This window comes from Dermacentor andersoni, chromosome 5, assembly GCF_023375885.2.
Source record: "Dermacentor andersoni chromosome 5, qqDerAnde1_hic_scaffold, whole genome shotgun sequence".
Lineage (NCBI taxonomy): Eukaryota > Metazoa > Arthropoda > Arachnida > Ixodida > Ixodidae > Dermacentor > Dermacentor andersoni.
Window position 1 is genome coordinate 128834815 of NC_092818.1, and position 17053 is coordinate 128851867.

The 17053-nt window shown below is 46.0% G+C and overlaps 1 non-coding gene across 1 annotated transcript; it reads right to left on the bottom strand.

The window, feature by feature from the left end:
- Positions 1-15497: 15497 nt before the first annotated feature.
- Positions 15498-15570, bottom strand: TRNAS-CGA (transfer RNA serine (anticodon CGA)). Its single transcript has one exon. It is a non-coding gene; the product is annotated as a tRNA-Ser (tRNA).
- Between the last annotated feature and the right edge of the window lie 1483 nt (positions 15571-17053).

Consider the following 17053-nt stretch of genomic DNA (forward strand, 5'->3'; position numbering starts at 1 on the left):
CTCCGAAACAGGCTGTTTTATTTATCACATCGTAAAGCTCAGGATATCAAACTATACCAGAACTGAAGCAACCACTTTTCATCCAATCACCTTACTCGCGCAGTAAGCTTATGCGCCTGTTGTTTGTCACTTCTTAAGAAGGCGGCAGTGTAGCCTTTGCTCACGGTTCTATCTTCTTACCACGTCCTACTTGACTTGGCATTTATCATGATTACAGCGTACAACGAGTCCTCGGTTCAAGAAGAAAGTTTTTGACCTCGCACCTCATGCTATGAACCACCGAGTTGAATTTATTACCATCGAGCTCATACAGAGTAAAGGAACTATATTTTTTTTTAGCACGTTTTAGTAAAACTTCTCAGAAGATGTACTTTTGCCATGATATTTTTATTACTCATAAGTTGTTCTTGTATGTTTGAAACGTTGTTCTCTGCTATATTGTAGTATTTGTTTGAATGGGGTGTTTACTTGGCGACTAAATATTCTTCTTACTTTTCTTCAAGCTTCGCTACAACTGCTAGTTAGGCTATATTTTTACTTTATGCCCACCCTTTTCTAATAATGTCGGTATTTGAAGTAGACATATTCCTTTTTACTCTTTTTTGAAAGATACCTTTCTAATGCAGCAAAAATAGCTAGCTGGGCTAGTTGGTTCCGTCTAAAACCGTAGATTACATCAGGGAATACCTTACGCGGCGAGTTGAGAGGGAGCAGCACATGTAAAGGCCTCTCCTCGGCCGCATAATGTTTCAGCTAGTGCAACATAAAGTATCTAAGGCTAGCATACAGCGCTGTGCAAACAGGTAGGAAAGCTCACAGAGAGACTTTCGCTTTCTCGCTGTCTCTTGAGGACTCTTAGCCCGCGCCGTCGCTGTCAGAGTCCTGCGGGGTTCCCGTCAAGGAATCCATTTCTGTGGACTCATTGACGTGTTTTATGTGGGCCCTTATCAGTGGCCATAGTGTAGAGTGTAGCTCTTGCAGTCCAGTGGTCCAGCAATCCCAGATGTAGATAATGGACGGTGCAATGTTTGAGCCAGTTAGCAAGCGTGGATAAGTGAGAGCGTTGAGCTATTCCTTTTTAGTATGGAGTGAGTCCGGGGACTTTGCCCATACTTGACACACTGGTTCTCCGGATCTTCTGAATGTGGCGTCGAATAGCATAGTTGGATAGTGTATCTATTCGGGCCAAGTGGATTAGTATAGTGACCTCGCTAGCGGGATCTTGCGATGGGTGTAGTGACAGGAGTTTGTTGTGTTCCGATTTCTTGAGCCGATTACAGCTTTTTAAGCGCAAGCGTAACGGCCCCGCTCATGAAATCGGTGGTGTTTATCTGAATCCGCGAGTAAAGCGTACGGGGAAGGTGCTTGCGCATCCGTGCTCGGTCCGGTTAGTCTACAGATGTCTCCGCACATTTATTTAGCACTATGGGCAACGACAAACCAGAAATTTGAGGGAAAAAATCGTTAAGCGTCCTTCATACTCTTTAAGCTAACACTTTGAACACAAAGTCTGGCACCCATATGTCTCAAATTGCGCTGATAAAATGTTTGCTGTTAATGGATAACGAAAAAATTTATTAAGAACCAACCCCGCTTACTATCAAAAATACGTTGAGCGTGCATTGGGAGGTAGTTATTTGAGGTCCAATATTGCACTCTGTTGTGGGGGGTGTTCCTTCTTACCACCGTGCCTTACCCGTACGCGGAAGCCAACCGGTGCTTCGAGCGCTACTTCCTAAATTAACGCGTTCGGAACCCCATGCAGTGCTTGCCACCGCCTCTGATCGCAGAGTGAGAGAAACAACCTTTATTCAGGGTTCAGTTATTGTGGTCGGAGCCCCTACTCCAGGGCCCCAATGGCCACTGCCACGTCGTGAGCCCACTGGATGAGCTCCTGCAGGACCCGAGGTTCGCCGTGGCACAAGACGGCCTCCCATTGCAGATAGGTTGGGGTAGGGTTGTTTAGAAGTTTGGTGCTATTAGGTGGGTGTTGGCACTCCACCGTGGCATGAAAAGTTGGTGGGGCATTGCAGCCTGGACATCTATTGGGGTAGGAGGTGGGGAAGAAGCGGTGGAGAGTCAGTAGGTCCGGGAAGAAATGAGTTTGAAGGCGTCTCAAGGAAACAGCTTCTTCACGGGTAAATTATTTAGGAGGTGGCTTGTATCTGAAACGGCTCCGTCTATAATGATCTAGAGTGTCTGTGATCGTGTGTGGAATGTTGTACGTTTCAGAGTCTGGGTTGGCCGTCTCACTGCACGGGTCCGCCCGGCAGGTAGGCACTCGGGCAGCCGCATGAGCGCGATTATTGCCCGTCAGTGATGCGTGGCGAGGCGTCCAGATGAGCCTGATCCTGTGTTGTGTGGTGGCGATGGGGATTTGCATTAAGATTCGGCGTGCGGCGGGGTGGAGGTTTGTGCCCCGTAGGTACGCCTTGCGTGCGACCTGCGAATCTGTGATTATGAGGTATGCGTTGGACTATTGATTAGGATGTGCGAGGTGGCGGTTGCTATGGCCACCTCTCCACGCTCACTGGGTCTGGCGTTAAGTACCGTGACTCATGATGTGATATTGTGTTCGTCATCTAAAACTACAGCCACGTGCCCTCTCTGGTCTGAGGCAGTGCCCGTGTAGTAGACCGTACCCGGAAGTTGGGTCTCAATGATGTCTATTATTTTTTCGTGCGTAATAATCTGCGTATAACCTACGTAGGCACTCTAATATGTTAAGACCTTAAGAAAACCTCGCCTTTTTGTTTGCAAATACTCTAACGGACTTAGCAGAAAATGTTTTTTCGCATTGTACTTATCTCTCAGTTCAACAAACAAAGCAAACACGCAACGATGTTTCCCAAAAGAATAATTCTTCATGCGTAGTAATCTGGCGTATAACCTACGTAGGCACTAAAATTTTAAGAAGACCTTTAGAAAACCTCGCCTTTAAGTTTACAAATACTCTAGCGGCTTTAGCGGAACATTTTTTCCGGATTCTACTTATCTCTCAGTTCAACAAAGGCCACGTGTTTTATGCAACCTCTTTCTTATTCGCCAATAGACGCCCCTTTCACATTTACGGAGCTGGGCTCGACGGCAAGTTGCTTGCGACGACGTTGTACAGTGGGCCCAAACCTAATCAGAAATCAAATGCACATGAACCTGCCCATGGTGGCTCGTCGTGACATATTGAACGCGAAAGACACGCTCAGGTTTCAGGCTAACCCCGCCTGTAAGACCGCTATGAGCAGCGCCATCAATATACGTATATGGGGAATGATTATGCCCACGAACGATACACTCTTTAAAATATTGCGACCTTACAGGCTTATCTTGTCCCACAACAATAATCGTCATCTGTCTGGCGCGCCTTTCTATAACGCTGCGCGCCCGGTACTTCCCGGCCATGAACGACGTGCGCGTCATCAACGCGGCATTGCATTCTCGGAAGGAAAGTAGCGAGCGCAGAGTTTTCCAAAAAGGAAACACGAGCATGGCACAGAACCATTATGGTTGTGGAACAAGCCCCAAAGAGTGCAAAGTTCTTTTAGGGTACAGCAACAGCACTCTCAAGAAAATTACACCCTCGAGACTGGATTTGATGCCAATGCCCCCCTTTTGCACCCTTTCCTTCCCTGAAAACTTTGAGAATGGGTGCATTCGTTGGCCAACACGCTTCGTGCGCACTTTCATTAATTTCAGGATGCTTAAAGGCCTTTTGTGCTCAACCTACACCTTCAATATTTAAGGTTCCTGAGGCACTTGAACGTTTCCTTCAAGTAAAAGGCCGTAAATGTATATTTCCAGCGGTTTCCGCCAAATCATTGTTCACGTCATATGATAGCAGCAGGCTGTTAATGACAACCTGTACTTCATGCACATGGTGGCTCGATTTCGCGCGCGGACGGGAGGAAGGTTGAGAGGAAGCGCGCCGTCTTCTACCGCATGTAAGGCAGCAGGGAGGAGTTGGAGAGGGGGTCGTTCTACTCGGGCGACGGCTGCGCGCGGCCGCGCCGGCTCTATCTTGACAGCCATCTGCGGTGGGTACAGAGCCTGGGCAAGGCCAATGTCTAGGCACGCCGAAAGCTGATGGTTTCGTGGGCGCAGTCTTCTCGCCGCTTAGGTCGTGATAATGCGAGACGCAGCTCGAAAGGTAATTCTCCTACTGCTACTACGTTCCCGGCCTACATCACACATGGGACGGCTGTCATAGAGGACACGCCTGCAGACGGTGTACTGCATCGCCCGCCACATCGACCACCAATCCCTATCTCGACGGAGCTGCCAGGTGTCTCGAAGAACCGTTCACCAACATGTGCCCTACAGCAGACGGCAGCCTCTCTCCTCCAAGAGAGACTTGGGGACCACCTTCACATCTTCGTCGATGGATTTGTGATACCGGAGACGGGCTCCTCCACAGCAGCCTGCGTTGCACCGGCCCTACAAAAGAGCAAGCTGTGCCGTGTCCCGGGACATGCAAGCTCTACCGCCGCAGAGCTAGCAGGACTCCACCTTGCTGTAGACCTACTGGCAGAGGAGCTACCAGCGACCCCGCCAGCCATCATCTGTGACTCCAAGGCGGCGCTACACTGCCTGCAGAACCCTGACAGGGCTAGCCTCGGGGTTGCGCTGCTCTCTTCAAGACTGACGGCCCTTCAGGACGCAGGATGCTCACTATCCCTACATTGGCTACCGACACACATGGGGATCCCGGGCAATATAGAGGCGGACACTCTTGAAAAATGTTCCCACCACTCAAGCGTCCCCCTCAGCCCTTTTGTAACGGCCGCAGACTTCTCGAGACACAGGCTGCGCCGGGACATCATCGCCTGCCACCCGGATAAACGGGTATCCCTGGGCCGGCCTCCACGGACTCTTCTACAGCACGGCCTCCCACGAATGGATGCCTCGCTGCTGCTCCGACTGCGAGTTGGCTGCTACTGGACGGCAGCCAACCGGAACCGCTTTGGGAAAGCCACCTCGCCAGCCTGTGCCTCCTGTGGTGAACCAGAGACTCTGGAGCACCTCCTGCTGGCCTGCCCTGCTCACTTGCAGCACCGCGACCGACTTCTGCAAGAGTTCCACCGCCTGGGGCTCCCATGTTCACGACAGGAAGATATCCTCTTCCCCTGTCGTAATCAGCTAGCAGCCTTCCTAAGTGTCGTCGAGTACCTCGACTCGTCGGGGCTCTCGTCGAGACTATATGAAATTTCTACAAAGAGGGATTGCCTAACGGCCATCCCACCTCCTCGGGCTTCCTGATCCGCCACTAGTTCGCTTCCGCTGGGTCATCTCCTATACGGTCTACCTCCAGCCTACTCCTCCAGTCGAACCCACTGGGCCCTCCCGGCCAGGCTGCTGTGTTGCTGCTAGGACAACCCTCTACCTTTATCCCTCCTACCCTGTCTCTCTTTTAATCCCATCGCCTCCAACCTGCTCGCGCTGAGCCGTGCTCCCGCATGAGTCGCATAACATAGTGCTAGCCTTTCCTCCTTCCCCACAAGGACCACTTATATCCCACTGCTACTGCAGCTCTTTCTCAAGCAAGCTTTTCGACAACGAATGTCCACGATCATCAAGTGAGGTGTGTTCATGTTTGCCTGTGTGCACATGACATCCTGCTTATTTATTTATTTACTTATTTATTTACTTAGTTATTTATTTATTTATACATACTGCAGCCTCAATGAGACATCAAACATACAAAGATTCATAAACAAATTTGTGTGAATTGTTTCTGTGGTAGATAACGGATGTTGCCCGGTATTGAATTCCAGATATCAATTGTTGATGGAAAAAAACTGTTTTTAAAGGAATCAACGTGGGCACAAAAGGTTGAGATATTTAGCGCATGGTAACTCCTCGTACGCGAGGATTTGGAAAAGTCAAATAGTTATCTAGAGAGGAGAGGCGAGGAGAATTGATTAGCGTGTGAAGGAATTTTAGGCATTCAAGTTTGCGACGCTCTGCAAGAGGAGTAAGACCAAGTAGGGGTAGAGAGTTATACGGTGAAAATTCCTTGTCATATATCCTACAAACAAAACTCACTGCCTTTTTTTTCACTGATTCTAGTTTTTTGACGTTACAGTGTTTGTGTGCATTCGACACAACGCACCCATATTCGAGGATGAGGCGAATGAGGGTTTTATATGTAAGAAGTTTAGTTTCCTGAGGAGCAAGACGCAGCGTACAATGTAAGGAACCCTATCTTTTAACGGCCGTGTTACAGGTCGCATCAATGTGTTTCGACCATGACAAATCGTGTGTTAGCAGGATACCTAAGTATTTGAATTAGAAGACCCTATATAAATAATATTTGAAGTAATATTGTTAAAGGCATAGACAAAGAAGGAAGGACATGAGCGTCGTGTAAAAGACATGGACAAAGTTTTGGAAATGTTAATACTTATTTGCCACGCATTTAACCGCTTACAGAAGTCAGCAAAATAATTGTTTAGGACAATTTCATCAGTAGCAGATTTAATTGTATGATATCCAACGCAATCATAAGCAAGAAGGCTTATTTTACCAGAGGTGTGTAAGGGGAGATCATTAATATAAGACAGGAATAAGAGAGGACCCAGTACTGAGCATTGTGGAAATCTTGATGAAACAGGCATCAAGGGTGAGTTAGTAGAGTTGAAAAAGACATATTGCGAACGCTGGGAAAGAGAGTCCGACATCCAGCCAGCCAAAGAGGCATTTTTTTAGTATAGCGAACAGCTTGTGCATAAGTTTAGGGTGTGAGACAGTCTCGAAGGCCTTTGAAAAGTCTATAAAAATAGCATCGATCTGGTTCATCTATGTCTAAAGAGCTGCTGATGTCATGAGCGAATTCTGTCAGTTGTGTTATGGTGCTAAGGCCACGTCTAAAACCATGCTGGAAAGAGCATAAAATTTCTTTAGTTTCAAGAAATTCTATAATATGTTTAAAGATAATGTGTTGTAGTAATTTACATGAGTGTGCTGTTAAGGAGATTGGTCCGTAGTTACATAACAATTGAACGTTACCCGACTTAAATAAGGGCAGAATTGAAGAAATTTTCCACGAGGGAGAAATGGCGGTGGTTGAGCGAGATTTTCCAAAGGTAATCGTTAGATATCTGCTGCACCAAAGTTAGTATCGAAGGAGAAAAAAGTCGGGATACCGTCAGGACAACACGACTTCTTGGCGTCTAAGTTTAGGATTAAGTTGAGTAAACCCTCAAGGAGACAGTGATATATAATCGATTGGAGGGTATGGTTCGGAATTAAAATTAGGGGTTACGGAGTTATCAGTAGTAAAGACAGTGGAAGTAGGTGTTAAAAGAAGAAGCTATTGTCTGCGAATCAGCAACTGCAACATTGTTAATTATTAACGTGTCCCAGTATGACCAAGGTGGTAGGATGGCTTTCCAAAATTTACGGAGATTAGCCGTCATTAATTTCGGCAGGGTTATCTTGTAATAAAATTCCTTTACAGCAATCATTTTAGAACATAGTTCCTTTTTAGCGCTATGGAATTCGGTGAGTTTTGTTGAGTCCCCAGAGCGTTTCGATCGACGTAATCTGGCCACACAACGTGATAAATGCAAAAGGTCCCTAGTCATCCAAGGAATTTTATTATTTGTTTTGTTTGTATTTAAAGGACTTACTGACAAGATTTTCGAAGAGACTTGTCAAGTTATTAGTATCACTAGTGGTACTTATTAGTTCAAACTCATGAAAAGAATTGCATAGGGCGTCTGTTATTGCCAAGTCATCAGCGCGGTTAAAGTCAAGAAACGTGCGGTAGATATAGCGAGATTTAGGGACGATGCCTAGAACTGCAATGAACACAGCATTGTGGTCAGATATTCCATCAATAACATCGCATTCGCAACTGGCATTAAAAAGAGATGTAGCAAGAAAGATAAGATCAAGGAATTAAATTTATCGAGTGATATCCTGAATGATTTGGTGCAGGCCACAGGACAGCTAAATGTGGAGAACTCCTGCCCGATAGCTACTTCGTGTCCGCTTACTTTCATAGAAGACCAATCAACACCAGGAGCATTAAAATCGCCCATTCAGATAACGTTGGATGAAGAAGAATTATAACTATGCAAAAATTTACTTAGATTGTGTAAATACTCAATATTAGAACGAGGTGGACGGTAAACAACCCCTATAATCAAAGAAATATATTCAAGTTGGTCTTTACATCACGAAGACTCAGCATCAGGTGGCGCAGGGAGTACAGAAAGGTGAAGGCGAGATTGACATAATATAGCGCAACACCGCCTCCTCTTCCGAATTTTCTGTCTTGCCGAACCACCCCGAAACAAGGAGGGAGGGGGGGGGGGGGGTTACCTCAGAATCATGCACACCATCATGTAACCAGGTCTCAATAACACCGATAATATGTGGCGAGTAAAACGAGACCAAGGAAAGAAATTTAGAGGAATTGCTGACAAGGCTTCTTGCATTAACGTTTAAAATGGACTGTTTATTGCCGGTAGCATAGATTCAGGGGGATTTGGTCCTTGCAAGTTTTTTGTTGGGTTTAGTTGAGCCAGCAGATCATCTGACGAGAGTATTGGATGTGCTATCCCAATCGTATCGTACCCTGTCAATGAATACATGATCAAATCGATGTTGGACAGATGAGCCAATATCCCTATGAGAGCAGGACGCTTCTCAGTGCTTGTTGCGAATATTGCGAACCTGGGGCGAGAAGTCTTCTGAAACACGAAAGCTAGTGTTCTTAAGTTTATAGCAATTCCTCAGCACCAGCACCTTATCCTGAGAATCAAGGAGTTTCATAATAACGGGACCTGACCGGCCTCTTCAATTATTGCCGAGTCTATGACACCTATAGCAACGCGGACACGCCATCTTAACAGTGTCCTGGAACCCCTTAGCAATGTTGCAAGAAAATACCTTTTAATTCTCTTTAGGGTTCTCGCTGAGACCACGTATAATAATGTTGTTTCTACGCGACCTGCCTTCTAAATTGTCGTTTCTGCAGAGAGAGAGTTGATGTAGCGTTTTTTAATTGCTGGATTTGAGTGTGTAGGTTGTCATTGCAATCCTGCGCACCATTACATGTTGAGGATGATTTCAGAGAAGATACACGAGCTTCCAAAGTTTCAAACCTCGTATTGACAGATGATTGAAACATTTTGATTACAGCAATACCCAAAGCCAGTTTCTTTTGGCCGGTTAGGAGTTCGGAGATAATTTCCGCTATCTCGGGTTGTTTATCCACATCTGTCAACCGGGTTTGGGAGGCAGGATCGCGCTGAGAACGAGCGTTGGGACCAAGGTTTGCCGTTCAATAAAAGCCTGCGGGCAGCATTTAACAGAGCAGAATACAAAGAAATGTAGACAAAACCATGGTTGCAGTCATGTGGGCGACGGAACAGCAGCGTATATCAGTCATCAGAACGGATGCACCGAGCATTGCGAAAGTAACATACCTGGGTGATGGACAGGCAGCGGATCAACAGGGTGTCCGCGCCGCTGTTTACCCGCCCGCTGAAGGAGAAAACTGCCGGGGACGCTTTTATAGCCGAAAACCATGTCGTCGTGGCACTTGGTCTGTGGGTGATTGGGCGGTAGATTGTAACGTTAATAATCTCCAGCAGAGGATGCGGAATATTGACCGATGAAGCGAGGAGCAATCTTCCGTTGCTATCCGCAAGGAAGGTAGGCTCGGCCACGCGTTGTTAATTTAGTTAGTAAATGAATATTTACAAGTTTAAACTGCCGATAAAGCTATCATCTTTACTTCGTATACCTGTCTAATAATTTTCTACCCCAATTGACGCTTCACCTTTCGGGTGAAACTACGACATTCAGTGCCTACCCAGCCTTTCGCTTTTTACTACTGGCTTACTTTAAGTTGCTTCAGGTTTTTTTTTTTCGTAAATCAGCTGCCAATATCTTTTTTTCTGGTGTAGCATCGTTGCAGGCGCAATAATACACGGGGTATGGCTTGCGCTGCCTTATGCCGTATTGGTCAGAATAAACATTCGCAGGTGCGTGTGGAGCAATCTTCTACCGTTAAAAACACAGCAGTTATTGTGGAGGTGCCGCGCTCCGGTTGTAAAGTGTAAACAGGAACACACAACTACTTTGCCCTATTCTCCTTCCAGCCTTTGACACCTTACTGCTAGCTTCGCTTAATTTGTTTGACCATCGTGCTGAGTTAGACAAGCTGAAGCACTGCAGAACGTGGCGTCAGCGTATCAGATCATCTGGAGGCCCACTCTACTCTTAAGGTCCTCTGTAGTTATGTGGGTGGAGTTGGGGAGAGTTAGCACTTCCGACAATCTGTAAATCCACAGTTCCAAATGGCTGCGTTGCTTTTTTTTTCGCTTCTTTTGTTTAGAAACCTATCGGAAAGCATTTTCGGATGACTTCGGTGGACGTCTGAAAAACTATAGTAGTGATAAAATAAACGATATCACTGCGAAAGTAAAACGCACTGTGCATTTCGTCTGGACACACATTATGGGAAAAGGTGCAATTCTATAAAATTACCCTTTTAGATGGGTATATTATTTCGCCTAAATACCGTTTTCTATGACTGTAAGGGCAGGAGTTAAAGACACGAAAAGGCACCCTTTAAGAGTGCAATATTCCTTAGTATGAGCTTTCATGCCCGTGATCTCAAAATGAATTCGTATTCCTATAGCCGCGTCATGCAGGCATGCAGTGAACAAAACAAACAAAAAATGCCAGGGCATTTAAATGTATTTAAATATGATAGGAGGTGATGATGATAGGAGCTGAAATATGACGGGCGTGGCGGTAAAATATAGCGACGTTTATAATTGCAACACAAGAAGGCGTCACAAGGAACCCTAAATCTTGGTCATGGCTTTAAATCGAGTATTCCTTTACCCGACTAGCCGAGGTTCGGCATGTCATAGTCGACTGTCTCGTCAAGCAAAGCAGGCTGATCCCGGATACAGATTAACTGCAAGAGGACTGACCCTAAACTTGTGTAATTAAAACTGCGCAGGCGCGGAGCACTACTTCATAAAATTCGGTTTCTTAGTTGGCCAATCATGACGCTAGTTCACGAGGGTATTGATATGTTCTGTAGCCCCAGCTAGTTCTGAAGGCAGTGCAGTAAAGGCGGGGGTGGGCCTTTCCTGATAATGTTATCGTATTACACACGCTCAACTGTAGTATGTCACTTTGCCTTATGGCATTGATGTCTTGACAAGTAGAGGTAGCGGGAGGTCTTTCACGTAGTTAACGCGTGGGTTTGGAAAGGTTGAAGTGACGTTAGCGTAGAGGAGTGTCGAGAGGGAGCACTTGCGTAGTGACACTCGCATGGTGTTCATATTGCTTAGAGGGAACCTAAATTATATTGGCCAATCTCTCCTTTGGGATGTGCACTTGATCATGGCTTTCAAGGTGTACGCGCGACGCCTCCGAGCTAACAAGTTACGCTGTACAATTATCAGTATACATACACGACAAATTGCAATTTAGTTGCAACTTGCGCCACCTCGGGAGTGTGATTGAAGCCATCGAGACGGTTCGCGTCCGCTTATTTCAGCAGTCCATGGGATCGGCATATAATTTTTCTTCCATATAAATTCTGCTTCCGCAACTTTACACGGTACGTAGACAGAGAGATAGGCTCTTATTGCAAAAACAGATATTTTTCCCGGCGCGTATATAACCGCTGGCATGCTGCTCAATATAGGGATGGGGAATGGGATGAAAATATTCCAGATGAGAACTGAAAAAAAAAAAATGAAAATAAAAAAAATGCGTGAGTGGGCCTGATACTACTATTTGCAAGTGAGACGCATAACGTTGCGTAGAGTATATCACAGAGTAAATAACGTTCTTGTTTTAGCAAAAAAGCCTAGGTTTGAGTTTCTGCAGTGCTTGATAACGTCATGCTCGTGTGGAGCATTGTCTTAAATTGTTCAAATGAGTTATCTTATTCAGGCTTGACGCCACTGTCGACGAGTGAGAAGGTTGACGTAGTCGCTGACATTAAAAGGCAACTTTTATTGAAACTGGTTTCTGCGTCCATTCGCAGAAAATTTTAGTGTGACAGCATTCAAGAAGTAGAAACTCCATTTTTTTTACACCAGTCATTTGCGTCAGCGATGTAGTGGCCGTTGTGGACAGTTTTCATTTTCTTCGATCTAGTGCGATAGTAAATCCGAGAATAAGGAGGTGACCTGCCGACGACAGAACAACGTCGTTAATGACAATGGTCGTAGTCAGCGTAACGGAATGGACGGACGGGCGCACAGACAAAGCAAATCCATTTTCCAGCACTTAACTGCTGTAGCAGTAAATAGACAAGTTATTAACATATACCAGCCATTTTCTCATAATATAAGTCTTTTATTGGATCGAAACAGTCGTTGCGAAATTTCTGTAGTTGTATCTAAGCAGTCTATGTCGACTTATTATTTGCCTTTAATGTCCCTTGCAGGACAATTTCTTCTTTGAAGTCAGAGAGTAAATAAAAAAAAATAGGAAAGATGTTGAAGACCTTTCCCACACGCGGCACGTTATTAGGCACGGCAGCTAATCAAAGCTGAGATTGCTTATTGAACCAAAAAGCTCGTTCATTGTGCGGATACCAGAAGCAATAACCTGCTCGACGACATTCCCGTAATTGACTGATTTGAGTCTGAACTCACCACTAACTGGCATTCCTCCTAGCTATTACATGAATTTACGCCTGTCGGAGCGGAAATTATGTGCTTTTCTGTCGGCAGTGCTCAAACCTGGTGAGAGGACTATTAAGCAGCATTTCGTCTGCTACAAAGAAACAAAAATAAGAATGAAGTCTGGTTGGCTATTATCCCGTCATATGATGGAGCTCATCCGGTCATCAGGGCACAGAAAAAGTGCGAGCTATGCGATTTTCCGTATTGCTGGTGCCATGGTGGTCATCCAAAATAAATCGCGCTGGCGGCGCGGCATCAAAAGCTTCGCGTTCTCACGCTTCCAACACAGGCGTCGGACGTGCGCAATTGTTAATGCATTAGCATTAGGAGGGTCAAAGAGGGAAAAAAAGTGTATATGTGTGAGAAGTGTGGAAAGCCGGTGATGCGGTATACTTAGATATGCCGGGTGTTACAACGAACACTTTCAACATTTTTTGAAAGTTCGCCTGTGGCAGATAACACCATTCTAGTTCATGAGCTGATCTACTCGAAGAGATGCACATTACTTGCACAAATATTGAAGTGCATAATGGACTAATTAGCAAAATTCACTAATTAAGTTTTAAGCTGTTTACCTCGTGGCCCATATTGCGATTTACAAATTGCAGCCGTGGACTTCACAAGGCGGGTCCAGTTAAAACGAATTCTAAGGATGACACCAGTTTGGATATATTAATTCCCGAACTTTGCGGAGAATGGCGTTGGCGTTCCAGTTACTTTCTTAACGAATCGTCGTTTTAGGCATTCCACTACTAGAATTTGTAAATTGCATTAGGAGCCATAAGGTCATTAGTTGAAACCTTAATTAGCGAATTTTTGTTATTTAAGCGATCATGCATAACAATATTTTCTGCAAATAATGTCCACCGCTACGAGTAGACCACCTCAAGAACTAAAATTGCGCTACTGCCACAGGCGACTTTTAAAAAAAAATTATTTAAGTGTTCGCTGAAACACCCAGTATATGTATACACGCAACTATACGCTGGTGGAAGCCGTACTATGGGAGACGAGGGCCTACATTTAGTATTTAGTTTATGTTACCGCGAAGCTGTATATGGCTGCCCGGCAGATTTTCTGCGTCCGTGCGTGTACACCGTCGCGTCGACAAAAAAAAAATTGTCTCCAAAGCTAGTGTAAATGAGTGTAGTCTTGTAGGTTCATTAGCATAAGTGTCAAATTCTATGATGGATGGCCCCATTCTTCATCCTAGTGCGCTCGTCGCAAGAATCGTGTCGGGTGATTGATGACCCGTCGTTATCGACGCTGCGCTCGTTCGCCGCCGCTAGAGGGAGCGCTGCTACAGCTACCATGTCCGTGTGAAGGCCGCAATGGACGTACAGGTATGTATTGTCTAATGTGTGTTCGTCTATAGAGTGACGTAACTGTCGCCTAGCGACTTTATCAGCAGTTATTCTTGAGAGATTCCATGAAGGGGACGCGTATCGTACACATGGAAGAGGACCAACGCGTCCTTCTAGAGTGACGACGGCGGCGACAGCGAGAACAGGCGCGCCTGTGGCGGGAAGCCGCTAAGGCCGACAGTGCGCCCTTCGATGAGCCTGGCCCATCGTGTCCCAGCGGGCCCGTCACAGCGAGCCCGTCAAGAGCGGCGATGTGACTGGAACCGGGAGTGTCAGCGCCAGCGGAGAGACGCTGCCAACGCCCGTCGTAGCTATCCCCTATACCTGGCGAAAATTCACAGCGTGCCCGTGACGAGCGGGAACGCCAACAGAACCGGGAACGTGAGCGCCGGCTGCAGCAAAGCAGCATATATTGCATAAGTGTAGTCATGCACATATATAATTTTGTCATTTTAGAAGAACACGTAACACTTTCGCTGCTAATTCTTCTTCACACAGTGGAAGGGCCGATTACTTCTTTTTATATTGACTAGGCGTCATGATTGTTAGGTGACGCCCCCTGCTTTCATGCTGGCGCTTAATAATTAGCCTAGCCTGTGGCAGGTGGCTTACCATGTTACTTGCCTGGATTTCCATGGGTTCAGGCATCATTCGCGCTACTTAGTTCGTGGCAGTTCACGCTTTCAAGAGATCCAAACACTCGCTGACACACCGTGCGAAGCCCCCCCCCCCCCTCTTTCTTTCTTTAGTTGTAATGATGCGAAATAAACGGGGAAATATCGTCGCGTGTCCCTCGTTCTACACGTGTTCTTCAAGGCAGATAGATTGTCCTCTGCAAGCGCTTGGTAATCGGCTATGCGTCTGATGTCCTTGTCTATTTCTCACCATTGCGTCCGCAAAAATATATTTCAACTAGTGGAAACATCAATACACAGTAACTAAAATAACACCCTCGAGGGGTATTGGATATCGAAATATCCTTTCTGCACCCTTGCTTTTACTGAATATTTCGAAAACCGTTATACTCGTTGGCAGAAGACTTTAAGCGCACCTTTTTAATTAACTTCAGGTTGCTAGAAGGGTGTCTTGTGCGGCACATACACCCTCCAGAATGTAAGGGTGCTCAGACATTTAAACAGTTTTAGCAGCTAAAAAGAAATGTGCACTTACTTCCCAGCGGCTTGCGGCAAAGCACAGTTTGAAAACGTTACATGGTAACCGTAGGCTATGGATGTCATCCTGCTAGTTCTTGTATATGGCTTCCCCAGTGGTATTTCCTATCGTGCCTTTTACCGCTCTTTGTTTAAATTACTTAGGCTCGGGGCTGTTACATAGCCATTATATATATATATAAGAAGCCAACAAACACTGACACCAAGGACAACATAGGGGAAATTACTTGTGCTTAATAAATGGAATGAAGAAACATGAATTAATGGAAATTAAAGTGTATGAAAGAACTACTTGCCGCAGGTGGGATCCGAACCCACAACCTTCGCATTTCGCGTGCGATGCTCTACCAATTGAGCTACCGCGGCGCTGTTTGCCCATCCACTTTCTTGGGTATTTGTGTGTACTAGTAAACCCTGGGAGTGTTAGCCAGCGCCACCACTCACAGACCTTGGCGGCGGACGTGGAACGTCCTTGTTGCCGCAGGCGTCACGAGAACGTGAACACTCCCAGGGTTTACTAGTACACACAAATACCCAAGAAAGTGGATGGGGAGACGCCGCCGCGGTAGCTCAATTGGTAGAGCATCGCACGCGACATGCGAAGGTTGTGGGCTCGGATCCCACCTGCGGCAAGTTGTTTTTTCATCCACTTTAATTTCCATTAATTTATCATTTCTTCATTCCATTCATTAAGCACAAGTAATTTCCCCTATGTTGTCCTTGGTGTCAGTGTTTGTTGGCTTCTCATGATATGACTAATAAAAATCGGGCCCCTCGGTTAACCCCCTTTCTTCTCGTGTATATATATATATATATGTGTGTGTGTGTGTGTGTGTGTGTGTGTGTGTGTGTGTGTGTGTGTGTGTGTGTGTGTGTGTGTGTGTGTGTGTGTGTGTGTGTGTGTGTGTGTGTGTGTGTGTGTGTATGTGTGTGTTGTAAGCGCAACACTTGCCTGACTTTCAACTTCATTATCTCCCACATATCATTATCCATGGTGCATCTTCATATGTACATATCATCAACAGCTTCACAGCTTGATCCTCGTGGTAGCAGCACGAGCTCGGCTGGGATAAAGCGGTTCCCTACAAGTGGTGGACGGTGCTTTTCGTTCCGCAAGACCTCTTGCAGGTTCTCAATGGAGCTCCGCTCGGGTCGCAGCATAACACCACCGGCCATGCTCGCTTCATCGAATCCAGGCACATCTGATGCCGCTGCTCCACTGCAGCCTTCGCCTTCCGTCGTGAGCATCAATAGCCGCCAGCGCGGCCCTCAAGTCTTCGCTGGTCTACGTGGGGATGACGTAGGGGATTGGCTCCAAAGCTACGCCCTCGTAAGCGACTTCAACAAGTGGGACATTACACAGAAATACCGCAACGTCCCGTTCTACTGGTGCTGGGGACCGCAGCTGAAGTCGCCGTTTTCTTTATACACAACATTTTCTTACGCCATGGCGCTCCGCGCGTTCCCCTTAGCGACCGTGGCAAAGTGTTCCTATTTTCTATCCTTACCGAAGCTCTGCGCGCCTCAAACACAATTCACAATATGACTTCCAGTTACCATCCGCAGACCAACGGCTTGACGGAGCGTTTTCATCGTACCCTCTCCGACATGATTGCGATGTACATCCGCCCTGACCGCACAAACTGGGATGCAATCCTGCGTTCGTGACATTGGCATTTATTTATTTATTTATTTATTTATTTATTTATTTATTTATTTATTTATTTATTTATTTATTTATTTATTTATTTATTTACATCATACTGCACGCCGTGTGGCCTAAGCAGGAGGGGCAAGGTAACACATAAAAAATGCGTGTACAAAAGGCAGAATTGCAAAATATAAAACT